The sequence below is a fragment of the Psammomys obesus genome, unplaced genomic scaffold (genome assembly GCF_907164565.1).
Source record: "Psammomys obesus unplaced genomic scaffold, mPsaObe1.curated_primary_1811, whole genome shotgun sequence".
NCBI classification, from domain to species: domain Eukaryota; kingdom Metazoa; phylum Chordata; class Mammalia; order Rodentia; family Muridae; genus Psammomys; species Psammomys obesus.
The window spans coordinates 2,385,913-2,409,773 of record NW_026585587.1 but is presented as its reverse complement, the minus strand read 5'-3'; the positions used below and the strand labels follow the sequence as shown (position 1 = coordinate 2,409,773).

The following is a 23,861-nucleotide window of genomic DNA, read 5'->3' as shown; positions in this document are numbered from 1 at the left end:
CCTGAGGGATTCTACCATGTCTTGTTTTCCTTGCTGGAATTATAAGTACAAACCACCAGGCCCAGCTTTTTACATGGATCCTGGAACTGGACTCAGGTCCCAAGCTTGCACAGAGAACACTTTCCTGACTGATCTATTTCCCCAGCTCCCGATGCATATTCTCAATCCTATCTATGGCAACTCTCTACTATTTCTCTTAGAAGAGAAAAGGCCTTGGCTGTCCCTAACCACACCTTTTCCCTGGAAAACTACAGCAAGATCCAAGCACCAATGTTGTTCACACCTATAAATGACTCATTTGTTATTTAACACTTCATAAGTAGCAAGCAGTAAAACCTCATTAGTCTCCAATTAGCCACAAACTGGCACCTCACATCTTACTAAAGTTTTCTCATCCTGAGAAGCCATTAGTCAGTTCTGGACTAAGGCAGTTATGTCACCAGGCAGGAAGATCCCTGCACGCCGTAAGTGCAGGTCTTCAGTCCATAATTACTCAAGAGAGAAGGGCTGCCTGTGTTTTGATTGGTGTTGCTTGATGACCTGGGCCTCTTCCACCATGCATGAATCCTCAGCATGTCCTCATCCTCTATTGCTTTCTAGCAGCTTGATCCTTCCCATAATGCCACTCTCTGTTTTCTTTCGTGTAGTGCTTCAGCCATTGAGAAGGTGTTATCTATGGTTTTTATATGGAAGCTGGCACAGAAATATGAATTTCTGGAACTCCACAGAACTAGAAATGTAGGTATGGAACTATACCCGAAAATAGGCCCTTATATCCAACCCCAGCCCTCTGTTTCTCCTGCCAGCTGGCCTCTACCATGTCCATCAGGTGTCTCTTGACCATGAATGGCTTCACAGTTGCACTCACTGGACATGAGTTGAGGTTTGTGCGCCTCTCCCTCACAGGCACCTTTGCTAAAAAGGCCCTGGCCACCACCACTCTTGCCAGTGTTAACACCACAGAAACACTTCTAAGTTCCGAAGTTATCAGGTTCCATCTATCTCTGGGACAGTTGAGCTACAACAAGAAAGATTTAGGTAATTCATATTTTATCACCAGTAAACTCTCCCACGTCAAGCAAAAATAACCTCAAGGGTTCCTTGTAAACCATGCTTTTGAGGAAGCTGACATTCAGGTTCATGCAACTACCTAATTCTGATCTGGCTCATTCTGGCCTGACAACAGATAGCCTGTAACTCTATGATAAGGGTAGAAGTTCTCTACATGTGGAGATTCAGTAGATTCCTTTTCTCTTGGCATTATTTTTAGATTAGGATTTATTTGGTCTTTGATAATTTCATATATGTATGCAATGCATCTTGATCATATCCAACTACAACTGCCTCTTCCAATTTCTCTAATAATCCACAACACATACACATTCATATCCTTTAAAAAAGAAAAATAAAAAATTTCTTTGTAACCAAGTCTGTTGTTGGCAGTAAAATGGTGTTGGGCTAAATATTTTTTATTATTCACCCTATAATTTATTATGGTGGTATTATTTAACCCACTATCATAATCAATAAGACACAGACATCTGTTAGATTTTATAATTATCTTATAACATCTTGGGCTGGGCAAATATATTCACCTGCACTATCTCAATAACCTCACCATCCACTTCCCAGTCCGCATCCAATGCCATCTGCCTTAACTATCCTTATTTGCATTACCTTCCATCCATAATCTTATAACTACTTCTCTCTCCTTTCCACATCACTTTCAGAGACCTTCCGCCTGGCCCACATGGATCATTTTCCATGCTAACCCATCGAGGCTTTCTTCTCTTTTGTCTGTCTGTCTGTCTGCTTCCTGTGATTCTCCTGTTAGCAAAGCCTGGGAACCTTAAACACCCCCACCTTCTTTCACCCTTTCCAGGTACAGGCCTTTTTTTTTTTTTTTTTAAATTAACTAACTAAGAATAATGTCTTAGGCAGGATTTCACAAGGAGAGGACAGTAACCAGATCTTGAGGGCCAGTAATTAGCTTTAAAATGCAAGTATCATCCAACCCCCAACACAAGTGCTGCTTGCCGGAATGTTGACTGGTCTCCTTTGCTTGATCTTGTACAGATGACCACAGTGGCTGAGAGCTCGCAGTGCCATGTCCATGTCTATGTTCTGTCCAAAGAAGCCGCAGCACCTCTCTGTATTCTCTGGCTCTCACATTCTTTCTGTCTCCTCTTCTTAGGTATTCCCTAAGCCGGAGTGGGGGTGTGATATGGACATCTCATTTATTTAAGGCTGATCACTTTGACCAGTTATGAGTCATTAACTGCTGCCCACCACAGAAATGTGCTTCTTTAAGACAAGGTTGAGCCAGGTGTGGTGGCACATGCTTGTAATCCCAGCAGCACTCAGGAAGGCAAAGGCAGGTGGTCTCTAAGAGTTCGAGGCCAGCCTGGTCTACAAAGTGAGTCCAGGACAGCCAAGGCTACATGGAGAAACCCTGTCTTGAAAAGAAAAAAGAGAAAAGACAAAGGTGGCAGCAGGACTTACCTGGGCGTGGGTATAAGCATAAATATTTAAAGGGTGGTTTGACAGCATGTCCATTTATAAACCAGCAGTAGCAGGGTACCCCCCAGGGCCCATGGCTTCCTGAGGCATGAGCTTTTGGCCAGTTTTACAGACTATCTCTCTCTTTTTTTCCCCCTGACATGTCTCACCAACAAAAGACAGCTTGGGCCACTTGTACATGGCGAATGCATTACAGTGTTCAGACAGAATTTCTAAATGCAGGGAGAGGTGATTACAAAAAAAATCATTATTTGACAAGTTTCCATAGACTTCCCTCCACCATGTGTTTGACTGTTAGTGCTAATTGAAGCCAAAAAGAAGTAAAGGTAATTGAAAAGAATTCTCTGTGATTCCCCACAAATGCTATTATAGTTGCTGTGGGCTTGTTGTTGCTGCTAAGGTGTCAGTTTAGCCTGGCTGAATTTAGCTTGAATTGAATTTTGCTAGATTCCTTTCTAATTGGAGGTCTAATAAGGATGGAGCTCCGCATAAAATTCTATGGGAGCTTAGTGAGGGAGCAAGTCAAACGGTACTCATTTAATAGGCCACACTTCTTTTTACTTACCTGCTGGCTCACTTTGTTAACACAAGGCAAAGCCCATCCTACGGACACTCCTTCAACTTCTGTTCCTGCATGTATGTTCAGCAATATGATACCATTGGCTTGGGCAGGATACCTGCACCATCAAGATCGGTAAAGCAAGGATGTGGACTTCAGTCCACTTTTGTGCACTCCAGCTCAAGCGTCTGTGTTTCAGCTTGTTTTCACTGCTACACTGTACATCCATCTTTCCTTCCTGCTCTGAGCTCTAGGGACCAGGGGCTCCAGCAGCAGCCATGGAAACAACAGCCTTTCAGAGACAGCACTAAACCTACAACTGTATAAGATAAAGATCGCTCTGTTAAAATCCCCTATGTCTCTTTTCCATCTCTGCCATCATGATCTGTCTGTAACCCATCTTTGTATCTACCTGTCAACATCCATCTCTTCCACGCCTTGCTTCTTCTCTGTCATCTGTGTTTCTATCATCTCTGTCTCTATCTCTTCTGTCTCTGCCCCATCTTCAGGATCTCCATCTCTGCCCCTATCACACGTGTCTATATATCTGCCATTTCTGGGTCCATCTCTAACTGAATCTCTAGCATCTGGGTCTGTAATTCTCTCTTCTATAAAATCTACTGCTTCTGGTCCTTGGGCAGACCTTGACTACTGTGCTTGCCATGGTCAAATGCTTTTCAACGGAATGACAGCAGTTGGGAAGAACAGTATTGACAAGGAGGAGAAGCCAAGGGCACATTCTGGAGCCCCTGGGTGACAGTGAGAGGCTTGGTAGGTAGAGAAAGCTGATGGCACTTTTCCAAGTTTCTTCTAGTCCCTGTTCACAGACTACTTTTAGACTTGATTACTTTACAACTGATGCTAGGCAGTTTGGTTATGACATACCTTGATGTAGTTTTCTTCCCTTCTCTGGTGTTTGGGGGTTTAAAACTTAAGAGCTGAGAGTTTGTATCAAGTTTGGAAAATTTTGGATTATGATTTCTTCAAATTTTTTTCCTATTTTTTTCCTACTCACCTCTCATTCCAAGAGAACAAATACATGGAACTTAGCCTCTGTACCTTTGCTTTGAGGCTATATTCATTTTTAAGTGTTTTCCCCTTGTGCTGCTTTTTAAAGACAACTTCTATTGTAGTCTTTAGGTTTGACGAACCTTTTCCTTCTGAAGTACCTATCTACCATTAATCTCTTTAATCTCTCTTTCATCTTAGATTTACAGTTTTGATCTTCGGTAGTTTGATCAATGTCTTTTTAAGAATATCTTCTTATGGGTTGGTGAGATTTCTCAGTGGGTAATCTGATAACCTAAGTGTGGTCCTTGTGACTCACAGGTTGGGAGAGAATCAAATGCCACCAGTTGCCCTCTGGCATCCATATGCACACAGGGCAGGCATACCTCCATAAATAAATATAGAAAAATTAGTATCTTGCACAACTACCTAATATGTTCCATTTAGTCTTTAATTTCTTGAGTAAATAGGCCATAGTATTTATAACCAGTCTGATGTCCATGGTCCACCAAATCTATAATCTTTGTCATTTCAAGGTCTATTTTTATTAATTAGGGGTTGTTTTTTTTTTGCTCACTATAGGTCACACTTTGCTGCTTCATGGCATGTCAAATAATTTTGGCTAGATGCTAAATATTTTTCATCTGGAGTGATGGATAACTTTGTATTCCTAAAACATCCTTGAGCTTTATTCTTAGATGACTCTTTTTAGGCCAGGCTTCATTACATGGGATCAGCAAAGTATTTTGTCTCAAGTTAATTTTACCTGTAAATTGACACAAAACCCTTCCATTGTTACACACAGTATATGAATTATAATGTTTTTCTGCTCTAGCTGGAAGTCTTATATTTTAGATTCTGAGTGTACCCAAAGGTCCATGGTGGATACATTGAGGCAATACTGGGAGGTGTTGGAACCAATGGAAGGGAGGCCTTAGTAGAAGAAAGTTAGGTCCCTGGACTTGTGTCCTTGAAAAAAGATGCTGAGACCCTGAAGTGCCCCACTACAGGTTGTACAGATTTGCTTCATGATGCATTCTCTTCCAAGGTACCTGCCTTGCTTCAGGCCCCAAAGCAGCAAAGCCAACCAACCATGTATTTAAATCCCTGAAACCAAGAGACAAAAATATTTCTGTATTTTAAGTGGATTTTATCAGTTAGTAGAGGAGGAGGACCTGCCCTATCAATGTTCTAGAGGAGGGACATGAGGGGAAGAGAAAAGGAGGGTGAGACTGGGAAGAGATGAGGAAGGGGACTATAGCTGGGATACAAAGTCATAGTAACAGAAAGCTGATTAACATCAGGGAAAACAAACAAACAAAAACACTATTGTTAGACAATGAGATTCTAGGGTCCTATTTAAAGAAATGTTTATTGGGTTAAATTCAGGGGAATCCTTTTCAGGCCCTGTCTCTATCTCTGTCTCTCTCTCCCTCTCTCTAGCTCTTACTTCCCGGTATATTTCATAACTATTAGCTGCCTGGTTCCCAAGTTCTGATCCTGCTAAGTCTTAAAGGAGACCTGCTCTCTGGGCCAAAGCCTGGAAACTCCCTCTGGGGAATGAATGAGGGCAACTTTCAGACATAACTTGCATGAGCCTGCTCAGGCACCACTCTTCTGTTAATGTCTATGTACACATCAAAGCTACTGCTTCGTATGTTGTGTCTGCTGTTCTTCTAGTTGTTTGGGAATGATAAATCTGGTCTATGTTACTGAATCTTGGTAGAAGTAGAAGTCATAGGTAAATTATTTTAGAGATAAAGGTCTTCATCGTAAATCTGCTTAATCTGAAAGTATCTTTAATTACAAGTCAACAACTAAAACACAAAACAAAATACATCCAAAGCCCTAATACCAAATAAAGTCCCTTATTTTTATAAGCTACAGTTTTTTTATACTTTCACAACTAAAATAAAACACACAAAAAAAAATCAGTGGTATCCCTCGATTGAATATTTTTGTGTGTTTTAGTTATTTTCATTAATTGCTGTGACTCTAAACAAATGTCTGAAAACACATAATGACAAGATCCTGATTTGAATTGCTGTACTTGAAGAATGTTACATTTTCCATAAGAATCTCTTTTAAAACATCCTCTGGCTGGGTGGTGGCATTACACACCTTTAATTCTATCACTTGGGAGGCAGAGGCAGGTGGATCTCTATGAGTGTGAGGCCAGCCTGGTCTACAGAGTGAGTTCCAACACAGCCAGATATACACAGAGAAACCTTTTTTCAAAAAATCCAAACAAAAAAACAAAACAAAACAAAAACAAAAACAAGAAAAAACATGCTCTGATGTTTAAAAAAATTGATTATATACTTTATTTTATTTTTAAATTATTATTTATTTATAATTTATTTACTTTGTATCCCAACTGTAGTTCCCTTTCTCATCTCCTTTGGTCCCACCCTCCCTTTCTCTTCCCCTGTGTCCACTAATAGGGCAGATCTTCCTCCCCTACTATCTGACCCTATCTTATCGGGTCTCAAGTAACTGTTTTAGGCTTTATATAAAAACTGTTTCTTACAGATAGCCACAAATGATAACAGGTTGGAGCAACTGAGGCCTAAGAACTATGACTAGAGGACATCATCTTCAAAGTAACAAACAGCCTTAAGTTCTAACACTGTGCCCTAATACAGGCTCATTTCAAAAGTAGCTCTGTGAGGATGGATGATGACTCATGATTAAAATCACCTGTTGCTCTTCCAGAGGACCTGAGTTTGGTTTCCAGTACCCAAGGCAACTCACGAATGCCTGCAGCTCTAGATTCAGGGATGTCTGTTGCCCCTTCTGGACTCTGGAGGCACTACACTCAAATGTGCATACACACATATACATAAAAAAATAAAAACAAAAAACTTTTAAAAAGAGTAGTGCTGTATAGGTTCAACGTTTAAATTTCATTGTATCCCTTTATCCCATACTGACATTTCCCAAACTATGTTTCAAGATATCTCCTGAACACATTTTCAGGAAGTACTAATATGAGCTCTGTGGATAAAAGAATCTAAGGGAATAAATAATTTTGTGTAAATACTGAAAAGGCCTGCATCGATGTTCTGTTTTAAGATATGTAAAATGTACAAATATATGACAGGTCCTGCTTTGGTTTGTTTAAACCAACATTTTATTAAATTTCACATGCCTAAAGGGAAATGCATTAATTGAAAAATCCATTTGGCAAACTCTGCTTCAGTTATTAAAATATTTATAATTATAATATGATGCCATGACTCTTATTGTTGTTAGGACCATGCCATGGGCTGGACTCTTTTACATATAAAACATTTATATCTGGTGCTATTTTAATGCTTTGCAACATAAAACATAGTCACTAGCCATGTGCAGCTACTAAATTTCAATCAACATAAAAAATTAAAGTCCAATTTCTCAGTTACATAAGTCATATTTTAAGTGTTTCATGAGAGTCATCTGGTTGGATTTCTGTTTTGTGGTGTCTATACTAAATATCTCAATAATGCAAGTCTCCATATATTTCTAAAACACACAATAGCAACACTTTCCCAGAGTTCCCAATCATCACTGAAAACATTAATTTATTAATCTTCATAAAAGCTTTGTGAAGTAGAAAACATAATGCCTTCCTGCAGGGAAGCCTGCAGGTGGTTTCACTTAAGCGGAACTTGAGTAGCTAGCTTTAGCTGAAGTGTTCCATTAGTAACTGGCTGAAATCCCCTGTGGTCATCTGCATGTGCCATAAGCAGATGTTATGGACATTCAAAGCTGCAGCCTGAAGCCTCAACACTTCAGGACAGGAGCCACACAGACACAGGTATGCACAGCCTATGACATGTGCCCTTGACCTCAGATGCAGCTGGAATCTGGAGTTCCCTCAAGAGGAACGAGCTTTCTCCTCTGTCCCCATCTGTTGTGGTATTTCCACACCAAACACCCATTTTAGCCAGTGTAGTAGCCTAAGGACTACTCAGCCTAAGGACTGGAGACATGGCTCAGTGGGTAATAGTTTCTATTTTGCAGATATGAAGGCTGAGTTTAAATTCCCAGCATTCACTTAAAACATTAGGCTTAGTGTTTTATGTGTGCCTCTAATCTCAGATATGGGGAGTGGAGTCAAGTTGGGGGGGGGGGCGCTCCGGTTCAGTGAGAGATTTTATTCTGAAGAGAATAAGGTGAGCATGACAGAGGATACCTGACATCTTCCCCTGCCCACTGTGTGACGGCATATGGACACAAACACTGGCACATTCCCATGCATGCCCTGCACATACGGCCCACACTCATGTTTTTAAATGTACATCGAAATGTATGTTTAGAATGTACAAAGGGGAACCCAGCTCCATACTTTTTTATAATGAACAGGAGCCCCAGTTGCAAGAAGACAGGGAACAATAGCCCAAAGCTTGCTACAAACAGAGGCAGAAATCTCTTTCCTTTCACATGACTCATTTTGGATAATGCTGCCTTCTGTGTTTCTCAGAAGTCCCTCTCCAGGATGGTGCTGGGAGGAAAACCAGGGAGGGAACAGGAGGAGGATTCAAGGGCTCCCCCGGAGAAGAGTCTCTGCAGGTTGTCAGAAGGAGTGAATAACAATACAGCACTTCTGTTTACATTTGAATTTCAGACTAGTGGCAACTTTTTTCCCAAGGCTGGACATTAACCCTGGCTCCTACTCTGTAACTTTTACTTTTCTTCTTCCTATCTCATTTCTCAGTTATGCTTTCCTTAACGCCTTGACTTCCCCTCTCCCAACACTTTGGCCTTCTTTACTCTTCTTCACTCCAAGGCGCTTCCCCCCACCATGGTGGCCATGTGAGTGACCTTCATGGCTACTTAAACGGCATGGCTTTTTCCCTTCTGTCCCCCAAGCAGCCGCTGAAGTTTATGCTTTGGTGGCCCTCAAGTTTTTCTCTCAAAATAATCCAATAAAAGAAAGGGGGTTTGGACTCAGATCTGCACCTGGCTCACTTTTTCATTCATTGGATGGGAATTAACATGGAGACCGTGGAGTGCTCACTCCTAAACAGGATGTCTTCATCAAACCCTTCACTCAGGGCTCAGGGAACTATGTGGAAGAGGAGGCACAAACATTGAAGAGGTGACTCCAAAGAAACAGCATCCTCCTGGTACAATACGACCGGCGCACATACGAACCCACAAAGATTGTGGGCGCGTGCACGGAGACTGCGCAGATTCAAGGCAGACAGCTCCCAGCACTGAGATGGGGGGGGGGGGCGGAGGTGGGCACAGGTTCCCATTCCTGACTGAGAAGCTATCTGCTATTGATACCTACTGTCTTGTCCAGTGGGTTTCTCTGGAGATGGTAAGCATAGCTCAGAGTGGGCCTCCTGCCTTAGAGTAGACAAAAATTGAGATCAGTAGTGCTTTTTGGTAACTTTTTGTCCCCTATAGCTTTGTTTGAATGTTTTTGTCTTGTTGGTCTTTTGCTTGCATATTTTGTTCTCTGATTTTCTGTTTCTGTTGTGTGGGAGTTTCTTTTTCTTTTTTCTTTTTAGAGAAAGAATGGGTATGGAGCTGGGTGGGTGGAGAGGTGGGGAGGATCTGGGAGGCAACGGGAAAAAAGAAAGTGTGATCAGAATATACTGTATGAAACCATTTTTTTTTCAATTAAAAATTTTAATAACATTGCTCTTGAGCTTTCACTTGAGTTCATGCATAGATTCTTTTCTTAATGAGACTAAGAACCCCCAAAAGGGAACCTCTATTTTTCCTGTACCACAACCTTGTGGATGAGCAATTAATTTTTTTCCCAGGAAGACTGTCTACTGAAACTGTGAAAATATCATGAATTTTAGAATCAAATGTGTTTGGGATTAGATCCTGTGGTTTGAGAAAGTTGTATGATTTGTGAGCCTTACTGAACTTATGAATCTAATTTAGGTGGTTGAAGGGATTAAGTAGCCATGACAGTTACTATTGTCAAGTTGACATGGTCTAGAGTCAGCTGAGACAAGCTGCTAAGCATGGCCATGAGAGAGCCTGTAGATCAGACTGACGGAGGTTAGGCTGAATGTGAGTGGTGTGGTGCATTCCCTGGATGAGTGCATGTCCTCATTGCTCTCTGCTTCTAGACTGCAGATAGAAAGTGACCGGCCACCTTACATTCCTATCCCCATGACGCCCCCACCATAGTAGTCTGTCCCCTCCAACTGTGAGATAAAATCAATCTGTCCTTCCCCAAGGTGCTGGGGTTAGAGCACCAAAGTAGCTAGCAGAGTGGAGTGGTGATATAATATTCTCAGCACCTCCCTGGAACGAATAAAATGGGTAACCCACAAAGGCCATTGGACCATAGTGCAGAAGGAATCTGTGTGTTTGGCTTACCTTGGTTCTGACTCATGTTTCTGGTCAATAGGCTGCAGAACTTTTAGGATGCTCTGATTTTCAGTTCCTAGGTGCCGTTGACTGCTGTATTGTTACCCAAGGCCAGAAGCACACAGAGTTTAGGGATTTAGAGGAATAAGGTCAATCTTCTCATTGTGTAAGAATCCCAGGCCTTGCTCTCCAAGTCACCCAGGTCATTCAGATGGCCTGGAGAAGCCTGGCACAGAGGAATGGCATAGGTGCAGATCCGAGGTCAGCTCCAGCTGGATGAGCTCAAGTGCAATGGGGCAACTTGGTCCAGGTCTGCTGGTGATGGCCATTCCCTAAGCATGTGCTCATGCTTTTATCCTCTCTTTAATGATTCTTTTTAATAGAAAATGTATAAGGAGAATGAAGGAAGGGAAGGGAAGAGGAGTGCGACTCATAAGTGTTCACAAAGTGTTGGAGCTCTAATCAAGGCTGTGTGGTTGTAGACAACACTGTTGTTTATTCAGTAATGGCTCTGGCCTTCACATTCCATAAAGGGCCACCCTTCTGGAGTAGCTTTCCTTATTCTGGGACTTGTATTTTCCAAGTTTAGGTCTCTAGACTTCCCAACAATTCCATGAGCTAGTATATATTCTCTAATAAATTCTTTGTACCTACTGTTTGTATCTGAAAGCACCACTATTTTAATATTAAATGGAACCCACATTTTAAGTAGGTGTCTAATATTAGACTGGTGAGGTGATTCAGCACTTGCCATCAAGCCCACATGGTGGAGGGAGAGAAAGGATTCCTAAAAACTGTCCTCTGACATCCATACATGTGTGGTAACATGTCAACACACACACACACACACACACACACACACACACACACACACACCCTACAGAGTACATATACTCATGCCTCTAGAAAACGTCAACATATTTTAATGAGTTTTATTTGCTAGCTCTAGCATTTCTTTGAACTAAAATGATCTTCCGAGGCAGCTGCATATTCTTTCATGAAAACAGAACTGTCAAAAGAGCAGTGGATTTAATTGAAATAAATTGTCATCTCCTGGGAAATTCTGAGGCCATCACAGAGAGGGCAGACATTTATTATGGGCTAGCATTGCGTCTCTGGAAAGCTTAACCTAATATCTCCCCAAATTAATGTTCTGAGACAGACCAGCCTTCCCAGCCTCCTTGGTTAATCCAATTCCTCTCCCACTCTCTTTGCCTCCTGGTCTGTTGAAGATGCTCTGACCATTTCTCACTTGCCAATTACTGAGGAAACCTACATTTCCTTTGAAAGATAGAACCATGCTGTCTTTAGATGTCCCTCGTATTCTGGGAACCCCACATTTGTTGAGGTTACTGTCCTGTCCCCAGGTTCACACCACAGTGAGCTCATTGGAGCCTGCACTTGAGCTCAGTGTTCTGATGTTCTGTCATACTCTACTCTGGGGTTGGCTGCATCCTGACAGTCAATCATATTGACAGCTGGTAGAAGAAATAGTTTTTCGTAGGGTTTGAGTCCAAAGTATGGTGGGCCTTTATCCTCTCCTTTACGGCTCTATTTAAAAGAAAATGGATAAAATTGAGGAGAATGAAGGGAAGAGGAGTGCAGCTCACAAGCCCCCAGCATTCGCAGTATGTTGGAGTTCTAATCGTGGCTGTGTGGTCATAGGGAACTGCCATTTATTTAGAAATTGCTCTGGGCCACACATTCCATAAAGTGCTAAGCACGGTTATGTAATACGCTTTAATTCTCTCAATGACTCGATGAAATAAATATTAGCCTGTTTTACCAAGAGGGGAGCAGGAGCACAGAGCGGGGCGGGGGGGACCTGGCCCATTTCATAAAAGCGGAAGCATTCCTCTGAGCATGCCGCTCTCAAGCATGCTCATGCTGCTCTCATGGCTGCTGGACAATATGACACGTCCAGCAACTGGATTGGTCCAAAGAACCCTGGGAGCATTTAAATAGTTCTCCCAAAGATGTCTGCTTCCTGGAGGTGAATATGCACAGTCACAACTGGCCAAACAAGTACCTGTTTGGTCCTTAGCTATAAGAGATCTGTGTATCAAAAAATATTACAAATAGACTGCCCACTTTCTCATCTCCTAGATCGCTATGCTAGGTTACGTAAAATATGAGGATTGAGGTTATATATGGAACTAGGTTTGCCATCTGCCGTTTTTGAGATGGGGAGATTGTCTTGGGTTTTCTAGGTGAGCAGAGGTCCTTAGCAGTTTAGAGACAGATGTGAAGTTGGTGCATTGCTGGCTTTGAAGATGAAGGAAGGGAGCCACTAATCAAGGGGTGCAGGCAGCTGCTGTAAGCTGAGAATGGCAGGAAACAGCTTGTTCCCTACAGCCTTCCAAAGGAGCCCAGTCTGATAAAATGTGATCTTAGCCAAGCAACTCAATGTGGATCTGTGGCTTGCAGTACCATGAGGGGGCTCATGCGCTTTTATTTGTTTATTTGTTTATATCTACACTGTGTTTCATGTAGCTCAGGCTGGCCTTAAACTCCCTATATAAGCAAAGATGACTGTGAATGACTGATCTTTCTGCATTCCCTTCTCAAGTGCTGGGACTAACGGCATGGGCCACCATGCCAGGCTATGTGTATTGTTTTAAATCACAAAGTCTCTGCAGAATTGTTATAGTGATGGGAGAAATTTAACATAAGAGTCCTGCCCTAGGAGACGTTCAAAAGATGGGAGGTAAAGAGGGGAGGCAGAAAGGACAGTAGCTACCTGGTTGGATCTGGCTGGGAATGGACACTGGGAACAAGCTGGGATGAATCCTCTCTGCCATGATAAAAACATTTTGCCTGGAAGTAGTAATCACCAAGTGATGACAGTTTAAAATTCATTAGGACTAGCTGGGTGTGGTGGTGTACGCCTTTAATCCCATCACTCAAGGATGCAAAGGCAGGCAGATTGCTGTGACTTTCAAGGCCTACAACCAAGGCTACACAGACAAACCCTGTCTTGAAAACAAACAAAACAAAACAAAACAAAACAAAACAATATTATTAGGACTCTGTCTTAGTTAGAATTCCTATTTTTGTGGTGAAACAGTATGACCAAAACAACTCGGGGAGAAAAGGGTTTATTTGGCTTATACCTCCACATTACTGTCCATCACCAAAGAAAGTTAGGACAGGTATTCAAACAGGGTTGGAATCCGGAGGCAGGAACCATTGTAAAGGCCACGGAGGGGAGTTGCTTACTGGTGGCTTGTTTTCTTATAGAACCTAGGACCAATAGCCCAGGGCACCACCCACAATGGGCTGGGCCTTTCCCCACAATCACCAATTAAGGAAATGGCCTACAGGCTTGCTTACCTACAGCCTGATCTTATGAAGGCATTTTCTCAATTAAGGTTTCCTCTTTTCAGTTGACTCTAGCTTGTGTCCAGTTGACATAAAACTAGCCAGAACAGGCTCTATTATACATTAACTATTTGTGTACATTTTTAATGTTCATTGTACATTATGCTATTTTGGTGTAAATGTAAACAATGAAATTATTAGTGTGGTTGAAAAAATTGACATACCCATCTCCCTTCATACATCTAAGTGTGTGTGTGTGTGTGTGTGTGTGTGTGTGTGTGTGTGTGCTGTGCACATGAAAGTACACATGCTTATATGGGAGCCCCTGAAACCTCTTCTCTAAGCAAATGTTCAGTACACAATATCACCTACAGTTTTGGTAGGGTAAATTAAAATGTAGACAAAGCCTGAAAGAAGCCTTGAGCATACAGAGCCAGTTAAGCCTCACAGAGGCCCTTAACCTTGTGTTATTTACAAACATAAGTGAAAGCAAACTTGGGGTTTTTCTTATCTGTGCCTTTCCTAAGGGAAAATGAGACTCTAGACTAGCCAATCAGGAACTAGTGACTAAAATGAAACTCTAGACTAAGCAATCAGAGACTGCTGACTAACTTCTAGTAGAGGCAGTTCCCAGAGGCCTCACCCAAATAAGGCAACTGCCCTGCTGCACCCCTTGTGCTGGTTCTTGGGACACCAGCCTAAAAGGAAGAGAGGGCCAAAGAGAAAAGAGAACTTCTTCCAGAGGAGCCAGAAGGCAAAGGAGGTGCCAGGCTGGAATCCTGCCAGTGCCTATAATGTGAAGGAGTGTTCTGGAAATCCCTCACACAACTTCTGCTTACTTGGTTTAGTCAGAACTAGTTTATATGACTTCATCTGACCACAGGGGAAATGAGCCATTTTTATTTTATTGTCACAGCAGTAGATTACAACCAGAATCAATCTGTCAGTAAGAAACAGGGGAGGCTGGTTGTTAGGAGGCAGTGTTGTCACCTGGAGAGGACGCTGAGCCCTGGAGGGAAATTCTCTGTACTTTTCCAAGGCTCCTGTTATGTAGATGTTCACTTAATTACCTTAAAGGCACACATGGTGGGCATGGTGGCTCATGCCAAACTCAGAACACTCAGAACACTGAGGCAAGATGGTTAAGTCTGAGTCCAGCCTGTGCTCCAGGGTTAAGAGCCTGTTTCAGAACATCCACAGCCTTTAAGTAACTTCTTAAATACTGTAAATCAGACCACTCACCAATATTGGAGCATGGTGTCCATCACAGAAACACCACTTTTTGTGTTGGTGTGGAACACTGTGGATGGAGTCCAGGGCCTCACACATGCTAGACAAATGCTCTACGATTGAGCCACACCACTCCTAGCTCGCACCATTTTTTTGTGGGTCTCTAAGTTATGTACAGCAATGAGTATCCTTTTAAAATTATTCAAAAGCAGTTGCTTATTAGGTTTTTTTTTTTTGTTGTTTTGTTTTTAGGTAAAGAAAACACTAAGCTTTGTTCCTGAAAAATGTTTCCATGAATAGCAAAAACACCTCATTTTCCTCAATCCAGAAGTGGCTGTAAAATGATCACAATCCAGAATTATCTTTAGAGTGAAACAAGTATTTTACAAATTATACATGTATGCTTGGCAAAGAAGACATTTGTGCCAAGCAGCAATTGTCAGTTTTCTAACATCAATAATCTTACTCATTTTATAAATTAGAAAATGAAAAAAGTAGATGGTTCTGGTGTATAGTGTGGTATTGTGACACATACATACATTGAAGAATGGCCACATTTAGCAATTATTTTGTGTATGAACATACATTATTATTATTATTTTATATATGAGAACACTTACAATTGACTCTCTTGGTGGATTTTGTGACAACTCTAGCCATGGTAAGTACAGCAGATCTTCTGAACTTACTCCTACTGCCTGCCTGCCTGCCTGCCTGAAATTTTGGAACCTTTGACTCATATATCCCCAAACCTTCCACCTTCTAGAAGCACTGAGTAATCACCATATTCATCTGTTTCTAGGTTAGTGGTGATTTTTTTGAAGAACTTCTGTCTTCATGGGAATATAATGGTATCAAAAGGGTAACTCTCTTTGAAATTTTTTAATTCTGTGAAAACTTTAAGGTATCTTTTATTAGGGCCAGGTGCTGTAGCACACTCAGGGAGGCAGAGGCAGGCAGATCTCGGTGAGTTTGAGGTCAGCCTGGTCTACAAAGCAAGTCCAGGACAGCCAACGCTACACAAAGAAACTCTGCCTCAAAACAAACAAACAAAAAACAAAAACACAAAAAACAAACAGGTATCATTTGTTAAGCAAATGACTACTCTGATAAAACACAATGGAACTGTACTGATATCTCAAACAATAGTTCCCATTTGTGTTCCGCTGGCTTTCATAAATAAATTAAAATGAGAGGTAGAAGCAGAGACCTAGGACAAGGAGTGACTGTGTTAGTTAGCTTCAACTGTCAACTAGAGACACCTGAGAAGGGAGTCTAAATGGAGTGATTGCCCAGATCAGATTGCCTTGTGAGCATATCTTCGGAGGATTGTGTTTACTAATGATTCATAGAGAAGAGCCATTCCCTGGAAAGTTTCATTCCCTGGGCAGATCATTGGACAGCATAAGAAAATTAAAACAAGTTAAACATGAGCTTGAGAACCAGCCAGCAGCATTCCTGAATGGTTTCTGGTTTCTGCTTGAGATCCTGCACTGATGGACTATGAGCTTCCTTATGTTGCTTTCATCAGAATATTTTATGGCAGCAACAGAGATGAAACTAGAACAATGATTTGCTGACCCTTAGAGCTTCCTTCTGTGTCTAACAATACATTGGCCATTGGAGAAAGTCTCATCTGTAAGTAAAAAAGTGCTATATGCATTTGTTTCCAAAATGAGTCATAGTTGGGTGCAGCTGGACTCAAGTTTTCCAAAAGGTTTTCCAGAGTCTATGTGTGTCATCTTGGCATTTCAGAGTAGGTGTGTATCTACCAAAAGCACTCTTTCTGTATCTCCATGCCATTGGAGGTAAAATGAGACCAGACCTGTGGAAGTAGAACAGTAGGAATGCAACAAGGGCAGTGTTGTTCTCAGTATTCCCCCTGCACTTGGGATTCAACCGTACTGGAAAAGGACTTCACAACTAAAAATGCCACTTGAATGAAAATGGAGAGCGAACGTTTGTGAACATGCTTCAAGCACTGGCAGCCTTTGTGTAAATTAACCTCACACCCTCAGAGAAGTAAGAGAGAAAGCTCTCGGCCGGCCTTGCAGGGCCAAAGCTTTACCATTCTAACAGCATGATGGCATGAAACCACTTTGAGGTTGATAAAGTAATACAGTAATACGTGGCACATGCAAGATGAGATCTGTCTGAAGTGTTTGTCCTTGTGTGATCAGTTCTTAGCCTTGCAGAACATTGTATGCAAATGGAGGATTCAGGGAGGAAGAAAACTGAATATTTTGAAGAGCAGAAAAATTTAGGGGACTTTTAAATGTAGAGAAAGCAAAACAGGTCTAAGATCCAAATAAGATAAAAGATACAAACGAAAGAGCATGCAGACAGAGTCCTGTCAAGATCTGGGTCTTGCTAGGGTCTCGGGACAGAGGTGATCTACTGGCTTTATATTTAGTATAAGGAATATAGATTCTGTCCCTATTAGACAGCCAGACATATGTAGGAAGAAGAAGAGAACTGTTAAGAGGAGGCAAATGCAGAAAAAGAAAGGAATAGAAGTCCCAAACACTGCAAAAGTTCATTTTCTCCATGACTGGGAAACTTTGTCCTCTTCCCACCATGGACTTCTTCACCAGGGCATTTATGGGGCCCTGAACCAAGTAGCAAGGGCAGGTGGCATTGCTAACGTACAGTGATCTGTAAAAAGTAGACGTGCTTTTTCTTAGCTGTACTATTTCCATTTTTATAAGGCTGAGGGAGGCACCTGTTAGCCAGGGCCTCACCATTTTGTAACTCCCTTCTATTTTAAACACGGCACTTAGCTGTAATTATAATAATCTGATTCCCAGAACTAAAGCGATTTGCTCTTCTAGATTCTTCCGTGTGCCATTGCCCCCTAGTAAGTGGCCATCCAGAGAAGATGTTTACTGATCACCTTATATTATATATTCTTGGAGAGAACTGAGTCTTCCTCTCCTAGCACCCAAGAGTTGTCAGTAGCTCCTCATGTTGGGGTAGAACTTTGTATCCCACACTCTCTCTGTGGTGGAGTTTGTTCTGGATTTAGTTTGCATAGGTCTTGCCATACCGCTGTGAGTTCATATGTGATCCTGCCCTTCTGCACCCAGAAGACACGGTTCCCTTAGAGCTATCCACTGCCTCTAGCTTTTACTCTCCTTCTGTCACTTCTTTCTCAGTGACCCCTAAGTCTTTGAGGGGAGGGAATGTTATATATGTTACATTTAGGACTGAATATTCTTCAGTAACTTATTCTCTTCACCCTGGCCAGTCATGGATTTCTGCATTGGTCATCATCGACTTTAAACAGAGCTTCTCTGATAGAGGTTGAAAGATGCCTAAATTTATGAGTATCATGGTATGTTTTTAGGAGTTGGTTTACTACGAGGTCTGTTTAGCAGAATAGTAGCAGTGAATTGTATCCATGGGCCTAGAATCTAGCTAGGCCTAGGTTCTTAGCCTGACAATGGTGAGATACTGCTTTTACTCTCTGAAGAACATCTTAAATTCAAGCAGAAAATGGCTGGTTAACTCCATGCCATTCGTGTCACTGGTTTACCAGTGGTCGATGCCTTCCCAGGACAGTGATTATCGTATCTCACAGGGTTCACAGTTGGGTAAGAGCGATGACTGCTTTTCTCCTTCAGTAACATGTATAGCACCTCCTATTACTATGAAGGCTAGCCAGTTGAAATGTTCGCTTTGAATGTTTAGATATGCTTCATCTGTAATGTGCATAGAGGCCAGGTTGAACTAAGGGCGTTCAAGGGAGGAGAGAGAACATGCACTTGTACAAAGGGTTAAATGGAAATTATGGAACAGAAAGTGATTAGCTACTGTGAGGGAAGAGGGGGGAGGGAGGAAGGAAACTGGAAGGATTAAATAATGTGAGACTTGTTAAAAAAAAAAAAAGTCATATGGAAACCTGAAATGGTAGAAGCTTCCTAAACTATACCTTTGCACACACATAAAAAGTTAAAGTGGAGTTACCTTATAACAGGCCACAGTGCCCCTACTAGTCACCAGAGGCTAGCAAACAAACTGCTCATTGGTGGGTTATTTTTTTGGAGCTGTCGGCCCATGGGGTCCCAAACACAACTCCCTACAACCCCCCAAGAGCTGCTGCCATTGCTCTTGGTTGCCCCACAGAGCTTGACAGTGAGACCCTATTGCTGATGACCCTGCATGCTTGAGTCCCAGAACATGGACAAATCAAACTGGCGCTGACCTTACATTCCTTAACTGTCTACTTGCTCGTTTCCCCCAGCCACGGCAGAACAAAAGAAGAAAACCTTTTACCCTTTCCCAGGCCCTTCCTCTGAAACCTTTAGGAAGGGACTTTCACTCTGCCACGTGGCCTCAAACTCTCCTCAGAGTCCTCCCCGTGTTGCTGTCTGTCTGGGGCATTAATAACCTTGAACGAATCTATTACCTAAAAAGACAGCCTAGCTCAGTATCCCCCTTGAACCTCAAATCCAAAGCCTTTTCAGAACTCAGGGTCTTGCCCATGCTAAGCGCATGTTCTAGTACAATCCTATGCTTGCAAACTTTTAAAAATTCCCTACAAGTGAAATCCTGTTGCTTCCTTGGGAGCTCTGCCCCCTGTTCTGCTTTTGGCATGCCACTTGATGCCCTTGGGTCGTAGGAAACAAGCCTTTTTTTTTTCAGCTATAATTTCATGAGGGTGTTTGGAGGGCAGAGCAGTGGGTGCCTGCACTCTGAAGGTAACAATGGTGTGTTCCCAGCTTAACTCCGTTCTTGCTGTCCATCAGCCTCCGATCGCTTCGCTGTCTGCTTTCAGTGCTTGTGTTCCTGAAGTTTGTGATCCATGAAAAGGGTCCAGAATGAGAGCAGATGACCCCTACATCACAGTGCAGATTAACATTTTACTAGTCCCTCTAGCTCATAATCTAACTAGGGAGAAAATGAGGATTTTTTTTTCTCTACCTTTCAAAGCACTTTTACGTTTCCTGAAGGGCTTTCCAACTATAAAATTAAGCGGATGTCTGCCTCTCTCTTAAACAAAGAACACTGAAAAGCACAACAGGAGAGGGTGAATAACTCAGTGGGAAAGTACATTCATCACAAGCACGAGGACTCAAGTTCAAATCCCCAGCACCCATCCAAAATACCCAGTGCAGCAGCTGTAATCCCAGCTCACAGGGGAGGAAGTTGTGTGGAGAGAGATCCCTGGGACTCATTGGCCAGCCAGCCTAGCCAAAGTCATGAAGCTCCAGGTTCACTGAGGGAACCCCGTCTCAGAAAGTAGAGTGGAGAGTGACCCAGGAAAGCGCCTGACATTGCATTGCATGCGTACACGCACACACACACACACACACACACACACACACACACACACACTCACACACACACACACACACACGCATCAGAAAAGACTTAATTTGTTAAAGGCTGTGTTTCTACAAAATGAGATACAGTAGGTCAAAGAACAACAGGAGGCAGCTAAGCTCCTACTAGTTAAAGGCAGCTGCTCTTTCATCCATCTCTGCAAATTGAACACATAGCACCTACCCAGTTTCGGGAACTGTTACTGAATAAATGAACGGCTGTCTAGATAATCAAAGTAGCATTTTTTTTTCCTTGAAGATCATTAGTTTAGGCTTTGCTTTTTTTTTTTTTTTTTACATATGTGAATTTATTTTCTAACTATCAACAGTACATTTCTATTACACGTAGTTTTCCAAAATTCTAAGTGGCTCTCCAAAGCACTCCAGCCTCTTCCGTGTAATGTATCTGCATATCCACCACCACCAGTGTGTTGCCTACTCTGGGAATAGAGTAAGTGGTACAGAAGACACTCAGGTTTTCTTGGGGTAGGCCAGGGTAATGCCTTGGGAGTCTCAAATGTTGGTGTGTGACAACCTTTCTGTGCTTTTCTCTCCCGTGTTCTCTGCTGCCTTCCCCAGGTTTGATATCTGGGAGATTTGATCATCCAGAGGAAATTAAGTACTTTTATATCAAATTACATTACAATAAGTATTCCAAATACTTTCCTTTAGGATTGTTATAAGTCCTTGTTGAGGCCTCTGAATATGGACAACAAATGGACGTGACCACCCCTTTCTGACTACCAGCCCTGAATCCCTCTACCCAACATCATAATATTTTGTGCTTCTCCCCACCGCCAAAGGTGGAGAATAGCAAGAACAATAATAACCCCACCTGAACGAGGTGGCCAGCCAGGGGCATCTGTTCCCAGTCTCCGCCAAGGACCCTTCATTATGATCTTCATCTGTCTCTATCCCGACTTCCTCAAAGAACTGCTTCTTGCTCTTGGGGTGTCCTTCAAGGACTGCATCACACAGCTCTGTGGTCACTCTCTTCCACTTCCTCCACTCTTTACAACACTTCTGCCTGTCTTTGCACACCTCCTCTTTCTCTCCTGGCGTGACATGGTTGGTAGCTGCTTTGACTTTCTTCAGTCTCTCTGTGCAGTGAGCACATTCCTTTTTTTAGCTCCTGGATCTCTTTCTGCATCCCAGGAGTGGCCCGAGCACCTGTTAATTCCTTCAGCTCAGCCTCCATGTGGCGGCAGCTTTGCTGTAAGCTCTGCACCTTAGCAGTGAGGGTTGTGGAGGTCAGCATTATGTCTCAAACTGGTCCTGATCGGCAAAATAAATCTTCTGCTTGCAGTACATCTTCTCCTTGATTTTGCCTTGCTGGACCAGCTGATCCAGTGCCTTCACCACCAGAGCCTTGTCCATGTTCTTTCTGCAGGTACCTCATGATAATCCCTGGGCTCTGGCTGCTACCTCGGAATAGCTTTTACTCATGGCCTTTTCCGCCATGAGTAAAACTCAGAACAGCCCCCTAGGCTTTGCTTTTCAATCTGGAGGCATAGGTCTTGCTCCTTACCATGAAAGGAAAAAAAAAAATACTCCAGCCATAACTATAACTGAGATATAAGGTCCAACATGAGACCTAAAGTTGGATTCGGAACTCCTTTGTTTTAAGTCATATTTGTTGTTTTGAAAGGACTCAGAAGCATGATGAACTTTGGAATATTTGACCTAAACAATTTACCTTCCTGAGAAGTGGCAACATCCAAACAAATGTTGTTAGTTTAGGATGACAAAACACCTGAAAAAAATCAACTCCTAAGGAAGAGAATTATTTCTCTTATTATTATTGTATGTATGTGGTGGTGGTGGTGCTGGTGCTGGTGGTGTGTGTGTGTGTGTGTGTGTGTGTGTGTGTGTGTGTGTGTGTGTGTATGTTTGCGTGTGTGTATTGGATGCGCATGGAAGTCAAAGCACAACATTCCAGAGTCGGCTCTCTCCTTTTATCTCAGGTGAGGATTCTACGGCAAGCACTTCAATCCACTGGGCCATCTTGTTGGTCCAGAAGCATAGATTTAAGTCTCAGTCTAAAACAGTTACTTATTCCTGGTGCTTTGGGCCTACGGCAGCACAATGGCAGGCACACATGGTAGATGTAAGTTCATCTCACCGTGCCTGTGAAGCAAAGAGAGGGGAAGGGGCTGGAATGTCAACATCTGCTACACCCTCCAAAGATGTTACTTCCTCTCCCTGGCCCTTCCTCTAAAAGGCTCTACCACCTTTAAGCACCTCATAATAGAGACTGACCCCTGAACACGTGAACCTTGGGGGCATATTTAAGACCTGCATAACATAGTGGAAGTGTTAATGGTTTTACTGTTCATGTGACCATAATCAAATAAATTAGGAAAACAAATTGGGGGTCCTACTTTCATGGACTGACACTGAAAGGTGGTTGGTTGCCTACGTGGGTCTTGGGTTGGCCCTGGCATGGGGATGCCAGGTCAGAGTTTTAGAGTCCTTATGAGAATCAACTCCTCTGCTCTCCAGCCTAACATTCTGCCCAATCCAGGCATTTCTACTGCAGCAGCCCCGGCAGCAGGTGGCAGCCTTGCCCATGACTGAAGTCTCTTGGTGACAGACCACTTTTTCCACCTCATTCCATGCCACTGATAGATAGTTCTAGAAAGCAGGATCTTACTAATGATGTTGCAATGAATGCTTCTCATCAGCAACTCCAAGTTTGCATCCTGGACCTCTTCAGTTTAGTCTTTATACTTGTCTTATCTGACTGTTTTTCCTGACATTAAGCTCATTAGCTTTTGCAGTGGTTGGCAGGACCAGCTGGCGCTTTGCATCAGCCGAGAGTGTTTTGGTTTGGGAAGAGCCTCACAGAACTGTAATTTGTGACAATCGTGATGCAGAACACGGGACTGGGAATGTTGCTCAGTGGGAGAACAATTCCCTGACATCCACAAGGCCCTGAGTTCTATTTCGAGGGCCAAAAGAGTATGTGAGTGCACATGAGTAGCACAGGACTAGATGGTGAGCGTGAGTTAGCTTTTGGGCTTTCTGCTGGGGTGCTTCCCATCTAATGGATTATCGCTACATTTGTCTTCCATGCAGGAGACTGCAGGAGGCTAATCCTGAGTTAGTACATCACTCAGGTGTCCTTGCCTTTTATGTCCTGGTTGATGTACATGAATAGTAGACTTTACAGAAGCTTTCAGAGAGGAAAGAAAGAGAGAGAGAGGGAGAGAGAGAGAGAGAGAGAAAGAGAGAGAGAGAGAGAGAATGAACCAACCAAGGATATAAGGAGATATTCCACAGAGATATTCCCTAATACCTATTTCTTGTTAATTCCCTAGCTCTGTGGTAGACATTTATTCAAGTCCTCCTACTTAATCCTTGCAGAATGCAACACTTCCTCTGGCACCATGGTGGGCTCTGGAGGCACAAAGACTACAAGCACTTGAGCTATACAAGAACAGCTCTCCTGAGTCTGCATGTGTAAACCTAATTGTCTTAAGCATCCAGATACATGGTTTTGAATTTGGCCCCCACAAAGGTGTTCCAATTAGTGTTGAGACCTTGTGACTCTTGCTTTTATAGTTACCATAGCCTTC

The 23,861-nt window shown here is 42.6% G+C and overlaps 1 pseudogene; it reads right to left on the bottom strand.

Moving 5' to 3' along the window:
- Window positions 1-11,815: 11,815 nt before the first annotated feature.
- On the bottom strand, window positions 11,816-21,729 carry LOC129678754 (homologous-pairing protein 2 homolog; annotated as a pseudogene).
- Window positions 21,730-23,861: the final 2,132 nt, after the last annotated feature.